Genomic DNA, 12,500 nt, shown 5'->3' on the forward strand with positions numbered 1-12,500 from the left:
TCAGCACGTTCCTGTGGGTTTCTTTCGGCTGCCGCCTACGGACCGTGGTGTGCCTCAGATGTGACCGCCAGACCCGTCCTATATGCGGTAATGCTCCGTTTTTCGTCTGGAACTGTAGGTGCCTCAGCGCGTCCGCCATTTTGAGGCTGGCGCGTCTTTCGCGCGCGGCCAAATCTGTGTAAACTCTCCTCACAGGAGAGCAGTTGATAGCGCATGATGGCTCCTCCTATACCTGCCCGCTGCTTCTGATCATCTGCACCTTCCTTTGCCTCTATTTTTTGACAGCTGCTTCCTACTCTCCCTCATGTTATGCTGCAGCTTTTCCTCCTCACCAGCCATTACTCCTGCCTCATGGGTGACTTATGCCTCTCTACCTCAAGTATGAATAAGAAGTTTTAGACTTCCCATTTTCCTTAACAAATAAATATACTCTGCATGGCTCCTGGATGCCCGCAGGTCATTTTTGCTACTCTTTGAAAGTCAACTCATCGTTAGTTGGGACTACCTTTGATACCTGGTGTGCTGCTGCCCCTTAGTAAACGTCTCTGCTGGTTTTCCACACATCTCTATGGACCGTTATTGAGCTTTACCACGCATAGTTGAACACGGTTGCCTCATTTTTTGAACTTTGTTATTTGTGGTACACGACGCTCGCCAGGGTCCTTCTCATTCTGTTTTCTGCTCGTTTGGGCTCTATGGGCAAGCTACGCAATCCAAAGTTCGTCTTTGTGCCCTCGAAGTCTTCTCCTACGCCCTCGTCCTCTTCTTCCTCAACAGCAGATCATTCCTCACTCACAGATACAATGGCGGCAGCGGCTCCCACTCGCCCTTCCCCATCATCATCAGCCTCTAATAAAGCGTCTCCTCCTACTACTTCTTCTAAGCGCTTGAAGCAAGATTCTCCTCCTCCCGATAAACCACCGTCTCCTATCTCTATGGAGCTACTGCTGGAGGAAATTCGCGCTTTACGCCCGTTTGTGGAAGAGACCAATACAAAAATGCAAATGTTTGAGGCAAGATGGGCGACTATGGACACCCGAGTATCCTCTGTGGAGCAGCAGATTACAGATATCCACACTAACTCTCAACGTATTTCCTCGCTGGAAAAGTCTGTTCTCACACTTCAACAGCACACTGAGGACTTGGAAAATAGAAACAGGAGGAATAACCTACGGATTTATGGTCTGCCGGAATCTTTGGAGGGAGATGACCCTGTTGCATTTTTCTCTTCTTTTCTTTTGAAACTTTTGGACATCCCCTCCACTACTTCTCTTAGTATCCAGAGAGCACATAGACTTGGTCCTCGCTCCTCAACCTCAGCTAAACCACGAGGAGTCATCATCCTATTTCTGAAGTTCACTGATCTCCTTCTGGTCCTTTCGGCAGCCCGATCCAAACGCCAAGTCTCCTGGATGGGCCAGAGGGTGTTCCTCTCGCAAGATGTCTCTAATGTTACTGCTGCGAGAAGAAAGGAATTTTTGAGTCTTCGACCTTCTCTACGCTCTCTGGGTGCTAGGTATGGTTTATTCCATCCCTGCCTCTTCAAGGTGACCCATCAGAATCAAACGTGGACTTTTCATGATCCTGCCGAACTTAAAAATTTCATTCATACTCAGACTAATGCTGGCATGGATACCACCAATGCTGCCAATGGTTGACTATCTTAACCTCTTTTCTTCTCTTGCAGGTTTTCTCGGTTAATGTTTTGGTGTGGGCTTCACTTTGTCGCCTTTGTCATTGTTTTTTATTAGTTGTTGGATTGTGTTTCCGTTTCCTATGTATATTCTCTGCTTTTATATTGTCGTTTTTTAGTCTAATTGTTTGCATTATCTTTTTCCTTCCCTAGATTGGCTGGTGTCTTATTATTATTCTCCATCCCATGTGGTTCGTTTTGTTCCTTTCCGTCCTGGTGCAGTTGGCTCTCCTGGCTTTGGGTGGTCATTCTTGTCGAATCCTTCCATAACCCCATTATCTCCCCTTTCTCCCTCTCAGGTATGTCTTTTTCAGTCGTCCTTTTTGGATATGTACTGTCTCTTCTTGTACTTCCTTCCTCCTGTCCTTCCTCTTCTTCCCCTTCCTCTTCGCTTCTTCTGTTATTTATTCCTATCTTTTCTCTGCCTACTCTGTTATTACATCTTTTTTCTCATCCCCTTTTAACTGCACCTTCCATTCTTCTTTTTCCTTCTCCTCTTCATATGTATTTATTGGCATCTTTTTCTTATTTTCTGTTATTGTGGCTTTCTTTCCATGTTCAACATTTACTGTTTTTGCCTTCAAAGTTATTTCATGGAATGTAAAAGGTTTTATTAACCCGATTAAGAGACAGAGAGTCCTTTCCCACCTAGCTTCTTACAACCCCGATGTAGTACTTTTACAAGAAACTCATCTTACTGAAGCGGAATCGCTTAAGTTGAAAAGAAGCTGGGTGGGCACGGTTTTATTCTCTCCCTCTTCTAATAAAAAGAATGGTGTTGCTATTTTATGCCATAAAAGGTTAAAATGTAAAGTTGTTTCTCAAGATACTGACACTGATGGTCGATGGGTATTAGCTAAGTTGTTAATCAATTCTGTATCCCTAACTGTTCTTAATGTTTATGGCCCTACTCACCCTGATTGTAATTTTTGGCCTGTAATTACCTCGAAATGTTTTCAGCATAAAGATACCATGTTTGTTTTAGGAGGTGACTGCAATCAGATTGTTGACCCATTTCTTGACCGCAAATCTTCTGTCCGTTTTAATCCTCACAAATCACACAAACAATTTCTCGACACCATTTCACAGTCACATCTCATTGATTCATGGAGACTTTCACACCCTGACACCCTTGATTACTCCTTCTTCTCGCCTCCTCATGCCTCCCTCTCCCGCCTTGATTACATCTTTCTTTCTCAATCCCTTTCTCAGAATCTTTTATCCTCTTCTATCGAACCCATAGTTATTTCTGATCATGCACCGATTGTCACTACCTTCGATCTTCTCCCTGCATCTCCTAAACCTTCCCGCTGGCGATTTAATAATTCCCTCCTCACAGATCCTCTTTTCTCTTCCTCTTTTCTTTCCTTTACTAATGAATTCTTCTTACTTAATTCCGACCCCTCTTTGGCCCCTCATGTTATTTGGGATTCTTTTAAGGCGACTGCACGGGGCTTTGTTATTGATTTTGTTTCTAAAAAGAAGAAACATTTTCTTAAAAAGCAGAAAAGTGTGTTGGCTCATATTAAATCTTTAGAGCATAAATTCTATACTTCCTCTAGCAAGTCTGTTTTGCCAGATCTTATACGTGCTAAAATGGATTTTAACAAAACCACGACTGACAATGCCTCTTCAATTTTGCTTCGGAGCAGTGCTCGTTACTATGGGGGTCGCAATAAATCAGGTAAGCTTTTAGCTAACTATCTTAAAACCCGCAAAGAGCGTACTTCTATAGACTCCATATACTCTTCGGATAACCTACTTCTTCACAAGGAACAAGAGATTCTTAACCAATTCCAACTTTTTTATCAGTCCCTCTACACACCCGAATCTCCTCCTTCCTCTTCTCTTCTCCAATCCTACTTTGAAAAGCTCCCTACCCCCTCCACCTCCCATCTTAATTTCCCTGATCTTGAGCACGACCTTTCTATCACTGAACTGGATAGTGCCTTAAGGACTCTCACCAAAGGCAAAGCGCCGGGCCCCGATGGCTTCTCTGTTGAGTTTTACAGGCATTTCTCTGATATTTTGCTCCCTAAACTTCTGTCACTTTTTCAATCCTTCTTTCTCTCCGGCTCTGCAGCTGGCTCTTTCCATGAGGCCACGATCTGCCTTATTCCCAAGGAAGGTCGTGATCCTCAACTATGTAAAAATTACCGTCCGATATCTTTAGTCAACGTAGACTATAAATTATTCGCCAAACTCCTTGCCTTACGTCTGGATCCTCTTATGCCCCATCTCATTGGGAAAGAACAGTGTGGTTTTGTCAAGGGTAGACTCACTTCAGACAATTCTCGCCTCTTCCTTAACGTTTTAAATAAAGTCACGTCTCTTTCCATTCCTCTTGCTGCCATCTCTGTTGATGCTGAGAAAGCTTTCGACAGGGTGGACTGGTCCTTTTTGTTCGCTGCTTTACGTTGGCATGGCTTTGGTCCTAAATTTATTTCCCTTATCTCCTTGCTTTACTCAGCCCCTAAGGCATCTGTTCTTGTCAACGGCCATCTCTCTTCGTATTTCCCTCTCCAACGTGGTGTCCGTCAAGGTTGTCCCTTATCCCCACTTCTTTTTGTTCTTGCCCTTGAACCTTTTTTGACGTCTATTCGAAATAATGTCTCTATTTCTGGCTTTCTGTATGGCAAGACACATCTGAAACTCTCTGCATATGCTGATGACATCCTTTTATTTATCTCTGCCCCTGAACAATCTATTCCAGCTCTACTATCTGAGTTTACCTCCTTCTCACAAGTCTCTGGGTATAAGATCAACTCTGATAAAACTGAGATTCTTCCCCTTACAAAATATTGCCTCCCACATCAATTCTCTTCCACTGGTTTTGCATGGAACTCCTCTAAAATTAAATATCTCGGAGTATGGTTCTCAAATTCCATCGCCACGTCCATTCAATTGAATATGTCTATAGTTCTCTCCCGTATTGATAAATTATTATCCTCTTGGAACCCTCTTTATCTTTCATGGTGGGGTCGACTTGACTCGATTAAGATGATGGTATCTCCCATTCTCATATATACTTTATCCATGCTCCCTGTGCACATTCCGGATGTCCATTTTAAACGCATTGATTCCTGCCTTTCTAAGTTTCTGTGGAGGAATAAGAGGTCCAGGATTGCATTAGCCATCCTTCGTAAACCTAAACCGAACGGTGGAGTCAACTTTCCAGATTTCCGTCTCTATCATAAGGCTTTCTCTCTGCGTCAGGCCTCTAGGTGGCTTATCTCACAACCCTCTCCTTTTGATCCTCTTTGGCTTTCTATTGAGCGTTCACTACTCTCTCCGTTTTCTCCTCTTGAAGCCGTACATTTCTCTGTCAAAAACCCATTCACTTCTCTTCCTTTATTCAAACATACCTCCTCCCTTCTGCATTCTCTAGTCTGTTCTACTCCTATCACTCGTGAATCCTTTTTAGAATCCCCTATTTGGTATAACTCACTTATCCTCTTAAATAACAGGCCTATTTATTGGTCTTCTTGGAGGTCAAAGGGTCTCGTATGGGTTAAGCAGCTCTTTGACGGGCTTATCCCATGCTCCTTTCCTAGCTTTCGCCTTGTATTTCACTGTCCTCAGTCTTTCTTTCGCAAATTCACTGTTCTCATGACTCTCCTTCTCGATGTTTACTATTCCCTCCCTCCTTCATCATCTCCTATCTCCCAGCCTCCTCTCCTTCAAATTTTGCTCAATCTGCCCAAGGCATCTCTTATTTATAAATCTTTCTCGTCCCCTCCTCTGAATCGTTCTAAATCTAAGCTGGAGAACGCTTGGGAGTTAGATCTAGGTTGTGACTGGTCGACTATTCTTTGGGATAAAATCTGGTCCAGATCATTGAAAATATCTCGCTCTGCTTCCCTGACTCAGTCTTTGTTTTTTCTTTATCACAGATTATATCTCTCCCCGGTTTCGATTTCTCGTTTCTCCCCTACTCATGGTTCTAATTGTTGGACCTGTGGTGCCTCTGATGCTGATCTTCTTCACCTTCTCTTTCTTTGCCCCCCTGTTGCTACTCTGTGGCGTGAGGTTTGGTCTTATGTTTCTCGACTATTTTCCATATCTCTCCCCTACTCTATTCCTCTTCTTTTCTTAGGCAGCCTTTCTGATTCCTTAGGTATCCCCTCAGACTGCTCTGGTCTATTCGACCTTATGCTTGCCCTGGCATTCCAACACATAGCCTTTAACTGGAAATCTCTCACTAATCTATCCATAAAATGCTGGTGGAACTCCCTTTGTCATCATCATAGGCTTGATGTGCGCTTTGCTGCCTCCTCCACTCCCTCTCTTAATAGAGACTTGTTTTGGTTGCCCCTCACATCATACCTTGATCGCATGGCGTCGAGGCGTACTTCACATTGCTCTTCTGAGAATTTCAAACCCCCATGAATGATTGTTTCTGCTCTGTCCTCCTTATCATATCTCCTATACTGTTTATTCTCTCCTTTACTCAACTGACAATCACTTTTTGACTTCTTATCTACTTCTTCTATTTTTTTGCCATGTTTGCTTCCTACCCTCTTCATATTGTTTCCCTCTCTTCTTTTCTTCTGTTCTCCTTCCTCCTCTTTTCTTTTTCTTTTCTTTCTTTCTTTCCCTCTTCGGTTCCCTCCCCTCTCACCCATAAAACCTTATAAAATGCTTTTTGTTTACTTATTAGATAGTATTGGCCTACTGTCTCTTTCATTCATCATTGTTAAGATCATAAGTATTGGTCAGTATTTCTGTATTCTTTCAAGTTATCTCAATAAAGCATTTTAAACTGAAAAAAAAAAAAAAAAAAAAATCTACTTTGCAGTTTCAGAACACTAACATGACTGTGAAGTGTACACAAGTAAAACGGGACAGTTTCAAAGTACCTAATCCCTCATAAACTTCTGAGAGGAAGCATGTAATAAATCTACCTAATTTTCTGGAAAAGAAAGAGGGAGGATTTTTGTTATCACCTCAGATGGGACTCAAACCCACAATCCCTGTCTTAGGAGGCCAGTGCCTTATCCATTAGGCCACTGAGGCACACATGCATAGTTTTGTCTAGAGGCATTATTTAAATGTATTCTATGGTCAGACACCGGTGTGTGCACACAGGGCATTTCTCACTTCTCTCTATAAGTAAACTTCCCATTTTCATCCTCTTCCATCCCCGACTTTAACGCTCTCTTCTATCCTATAATGGAGACTTTGCAATTTTAGCAAGTGGAGAGAAATTGGAGAACCACTTTCGACTCCACACTTCTTCTTCACTTACTTCTTTTCTCAATATACTGGGCTTAGAAAATGGTATCAAGCCATCCTTATCATCAGTAGGACACGGAAAGAGGCACTAAGTCTCCTAACCAAATTCAACCACACTCTGCAACTTAACCATTGCACTACAAATTAGGCAACGGGGGCATCAGCAAAGGCAGCCAATGTGCCGATCCTTTATACATTTTGTGTAGTACTTTTCTTACTCGGAGGCAAAATCAGCACTTTAACTGCCCAAATCATACAGATTTTACACATGTAGCACTCTATGCACACATAGGCACACACCTTGCAGTTCTTCTACACACACTTAAGCTAAAAACCCATTCTGTCACGTCAAAATTCTGCAAACCTATTACATATTCAGTGCGTCGGCATAGAAGCACTTTTTAATGCCACTAAAATGCACAAGTAGTTAGACTGAAGATGCAACCTGAATGAGTTTACAGTATGTACTCCACTTTATTGATGATTAGTACTGAGAAAGTGAGGACTACAAGAGTATTGGAAAATACTTTTTCCACTCTGAATGTAAAGCAGATTGTGTGACCATTGGCCAAAAACGACCACGAAGGGACTCGAACCCTCAATCTTCTGATCCGAAGTCAGACGCCTTATCCATTAGGCCACGCGGTCATCCGTCCACCTGAGATGATTTTTATCATGTAGGTGGTATGCATGGATGGAGAACATATTATTGAAAGGTATTCAGGTTTACATCCCATAGTGTTCTTTCAGCTCTTTTCGCTGGAAGCACTTTTTTGGAATCTATATATTGAGAATTTTATGAGTACGATATGCTTTTGTTTTCCTTTTTGCATACAAACCTCTTTCCTCATGAGTTTAAAGCTCATTTGTATGCTCTACATAGCTCTGGACGTTTCCAGACGTGGAGTGAAACTGTTTTGAAAGTAGTACAAATTGCTCCTTCCTGCATATGCTAATTTTTCACACTCACATAGGTTGTATAAGTTTTATGAATCCTGGCTTGACCTATTCAAGTAGCTGAAAGCCTGTCACCACCTCTAGAAACAAGATTCACACCAATCCAATTCATATCATTTTTTCCAAAGGAATATGTTCTGGCCGGTCGAAAATGCATCTCACAAAAATAGGCATTTAAAAATCTACTTTGCAGTTTCAGAACACTAACATGACTGTGAAGTGTACACAAGTAAAACGGGACAGTTTCAAAGTACCTAATCCCTCATAAACTTCTGAGAGGAAGCATGTAATAAATCTACCTAATTTTCTGGAAAAGAAAGAGGGAGGATTTTTGTTATCACCTCAGATGGGACTCAAACCCACAATCCCTGTCTTAGGAGGCCAGTGCCTTATCCATTAGGCCACTGAGGCACACATGCATAGTTTTGTCTAGAGGCATTATTTAAATGTATTCTATGGTCAGACACCGGTGTGTGCACACAGGGCATTTCTCACTTCTCTCTATAAGTAAACTTCCCATTTTCATCCTCTTCCATCCCCGACTTTAACGCTCTCTTCTATCCTATAATGGAGACTTTGCAATTTTAGCAAGTGGAGAGAAATTGGAGAACCACTTTCGACTCCACACTTCTTCTTCACTTACTTCTTTTCTCAATATACTGGGCTTAGAAAATGGTATCAAGCCATCCTTATCATCAGTAGGACACGGAAAGAGGCACTAAGTCTCCTAACCAAATTCAACCACACTCTGCAACTTAACCATTGCACTACAAATTAGGCAACGGGGGCATCAGCAAAGGCAGCCAATGTGTCGATCCTTTATACATTTTGTGTAGTACTTTTCTTACTCGGAGGCAAAATCAGCACTTTAACTGCCCAAATCATACAGATTTTACACATGTAGCACTCTATGCACACATAGGCACACACCTTGCAGTTCTTCTACACACACTTAAGCTAAAAACCCATTCTGTCACGTCAAAATTCTGCAAACCTATTACATATTCAGTGCGTCGGCATAGAAGCACTTTTTAATGCCACTAAAATGCACAAGTAGTTAGACTGAAGATGCAACCTGAATGAGTTTACAGTATGTACTCCACTTTATTGATGATTAGTACTGAGAAAGTGAGGACTACAAGAGTATTGGAAAATACTTTTTCCACTCTGAATGTAAAGCAGATTGTGTGACCATTGGCCAAAAACGACCACGAAGGGACTCGAACCCTCAATCTTCTGATCCAAAGTCAGACGCCTTATCCATTAGGCCACGCGGTCATCCGTCCACCTGAGATGATTTTTATCATGTAGGTGGTATGCATGGATGGAGAACATATTATTGAAAGGTATTCAGGTTTACATCCCATAGTGTTCTTTCAGCTCTTTTCGCTGGAAGCACTTTTTTGGAATCTATATATTGAGAATTTTATGAGTACGATATGCTTTTGTTTTCCTTTTTGCATACAAACCTCTTTCCTCATGAGTTTAAAGCTCATTTGTATGCTCTACATAGCTCTGGACGTTTCCAGACGTGGAGTGAAACTGTTTTGAAAGTAGTACAAATTGCTCCTTCCTGCATATGCTAATTTTTCACACTCACATAGGTTGTATAAGTTTTATGAATCCTGGCTTGACCTATTCAAGTAGCTGAAAGCCTGTCACCACCTCTAGAAACAAGATTCACACCAATCCAATTCAAATCATTTTTTCCAAAAGAATATGTTCTGGCCGGTCGAAAATGCATCTCACAAAAATAGGCATTTAAAAATCTACTTTGCAGTTTCAGAAGACTAACATGACTGTGAAGTGTACACAAGTAAAATGGGACAGTTTCAAAGTACCTAATCCCTCATAAACTTCCGAGAGGAAGCATGTAATAAATCTACCTAATTTTCTGGAAAAGAAAGAGGGAGGATTTTTGTTATCACCTCAGATGGGACTCGAACCCACAATACCTGGCTTAGGAGGCCAGTGCCTTATCCATTTGGCCACTGAGGCACACATGCATAGCTCTTTTCTAGAGGCATTATTTAAATGTATTCTATGGTCAGACACCGGTGTGTGCACACAGGGCATTTCTCACTTCTCTCTATAAGTAAACTTCCCATTTTCATCCTCTTCCATCCCCGACTTTAACGCTCTCTTCTATGCTATAATGGAGACTTTGCAATTTTAGCAAGTGGAGAGAAATTGGAGAACCACTTTCGACTCCACACTTCTTCTTCACTTACTTCTTTTCGAATATATACTGGGCTTAGAAAATGGTATCAAGCCATCCTTATCATCAGTAGGACACGGAAAGAGGCACTAAGTCTCCTAACCAAGTTCAACCACACTCTGCAACTTAACCATTGCACTACAAATTAGGCAACGGGGGCATCAGCAAAGGCAGCCAATGTGCCGATCCTTAATACATTTTGTGTAGTACTTTTCTTACTCGGAGGCAAAATCAGCACTTTAACTGCCCAAATCATACAGATTTTACACATGTACCACTCTATGCACACATAGGCACACACCTTGCAGTTCTTCTACACACACTTAAGCTAAAAACCCATTCTGTCCCGTCAAAATTCTGCAAACAATTACATATTCAGTGCGTCGGCATAGAAGCACTTTTTAATGCCACTAAAATGCACAAGTAGTTAGACTGAAGATGCAACCTGAATGAGTTTACAGTATGTACTCCACTTTATTAATGATTAGTAATGAGAAAGTGAGGACTACAAGAGTATTGGAAAAGACTTTTTCCACTCTGAATGTAAAGCAGATTGTGTGTCCATTGGCCAAAAACAACCATGAAGGGACTCGAACCCTCAATCTTCTAATCCGAAGTCAGAAGCCTTATCCATTAGGCCACGCAGTCATCCGTTCACCTGAGATGATTTTTATCATGTAGGTGGTATGCATGGATGGAGAACATATTATTGAAAGGTATTCAGGTTTACATCCCATAGTGTTCTTTCAGCTCTTTTCGCTGGAAGCACTTTTTTGGAATCTATATATTGAGAATTTTATGAGTACGATATGCATTTGTTTTCCTTTTTGCATACAAACCTCTTTCCTCATGAGTTTAAAGCTCATTTGTATGCTCTACATAGCTCTGGACGTTTCCAGACGTGGAGTGAAACTGTTTTGAAAGTAGTACAAATTGCTCCTTCCTGCATATGCTAATTTTTCACACTCACATAGGTTGTATAAGTTTTATGAATCCTGGCTTGACCTATTCAAGTATCTGAAAGCCTGTCACCACCTCTAGAAACAAGATTCACACCAATCCAATTCAAATCATTTTTTCCAAAAGAATATGTTCTGGCCGGTCGAAAATGCATCTCACAAAAATAGGCATTTAAAAATCTACTTTGCAGTTTCAGAACACTAACATGACTGTGAAGTGTACACAAGTAAAATGGGACAGTTTCAAAGTACCTAATCCCTCGTAAACTTCCGAGAGGAAGCATGTAATAAATCTACCTAATTTTCTGGAAAAGAAAGAAGGAGGATTTTTGTTATCACCTCAGATGGGACTCGAACCCACAATCCCTGGTTTAGGAGGCCAGTGCCTTATCCATTAGGCCACTGAGGCACACATGCATAGTTCTTTTCTAGAGGCATTATTTAAATGTATTCTATGGTCAGACACCGGTGTGTGCACACAGGGCATTTCTCACTTCTCTCTATAAGTAAACTTCCCATTTTCATCCTCTTCCATCCCCGACTTTAACGCTCTCTTCTATGCTATAATGGAGACTTTGCAATTTTAGCAAGTGGAGAGAAATTGGAGAACCACTTTCGACTCCACACTTCTTCTTCACTTACTTCTTTTCTCAATATACTGGGCTTAGAAAATGGTATCAAGCCATCCTTATCATCAGTAGGACACGGAAAGAGGCACTAAGTCTTCTAACCAAGTTCAACCACACTCTGCAACTTAACCATTGCACTACAAATTAGGCAATGGGGGCATCAGCAAAGGCAGCCAATGTGCCGATCCTTTATACATTTTGTGTAGTACTTTTCTTACTCGGAGGCAAAATCAGCACTTTAACTGCCCAAATCATACAGATTTTACACATGTACCACTCTATGCACACATAGGCACACACCTTGCAGTTCTTCTACACACACTTAAGCTAAAAACCCATTCTGTCCCGTCAAAATTCTGCAAACCTATTACATATTCAGTGCGTCGGCATAGAAGCACTTTTTAATGCCACTAAAATGCACAAGTAGTTAGACTGAAGATGCAACCTGAATGAGTTTACAGTATGTACTCCACTTTATTAATGATTAGTACTGAGAAAGTGAGGACTACAAGAGTATTGGAAAAGACTTTTTCCACTCTGAATGTAAAGCAGATTGTGTGACCATTGGCCAAAAACGACCACGAAGGGACTCGAACCCTCAATCTTCTGATCCGAAGTCAGACGCCTTATCCATTAGGCCACGCTGTCATCCGTTCACCTGAGATGATTTTTATCATGTAGGTGGTATGCATGGATGGAGAACATATTATTGAAAGGTATTCAGGTTTACATCCCATAGTGTTCTTTCAGCTCTTTTCGCTGGAAGCACTTTTTTGGAATCTATATATTGAGAATTTTATGAGTACGAT

The 12,500-nt window shown here is 41.4% G+C and overlaps 2 non-coding genes across 2 annotated transcripts; both read right to left on the reverse strand.

Moving 5' to 3' along the window:
- Positions 1–7,503: 7,503 nt before the first annotated feature.
- Positions 7,504–7,576, reverse strand: TRNAR-UCG (transfer RNA arginine (anticodon UCG)). The gene has a single exon. It is a non-coding gene; the product is annotated as a tRNA-Arg (tRNA).
- A 2,234-nt stretch (positions 7,577–9,810) lies between these two features.
- On the reverse strand, positions 9,811–9,883 carry TRNAR-CCU (transfer RNA arginine (anticodon CCU)). The gene has a single exon. It is a non-coding gene; the product is annotated as a tRNA-Arg (tRNA).
- Positions 9,884–12,500: the final 2,617 nt, after the last annotated feature.

Source organism: Triturus cristatus, chromosome 4_1 (genome assembly GCF_964204655.1).
Source record: "Triturus cristatus chromosome 4_1, aTriCri1.1, whole genome shotgun sequence".
Taxonomy (NCBI): Eukaryota; Metazoa; Chordata; class Amphibia; order Caudata; family Salamandridae; genus Triturus; species Triturus cristatus.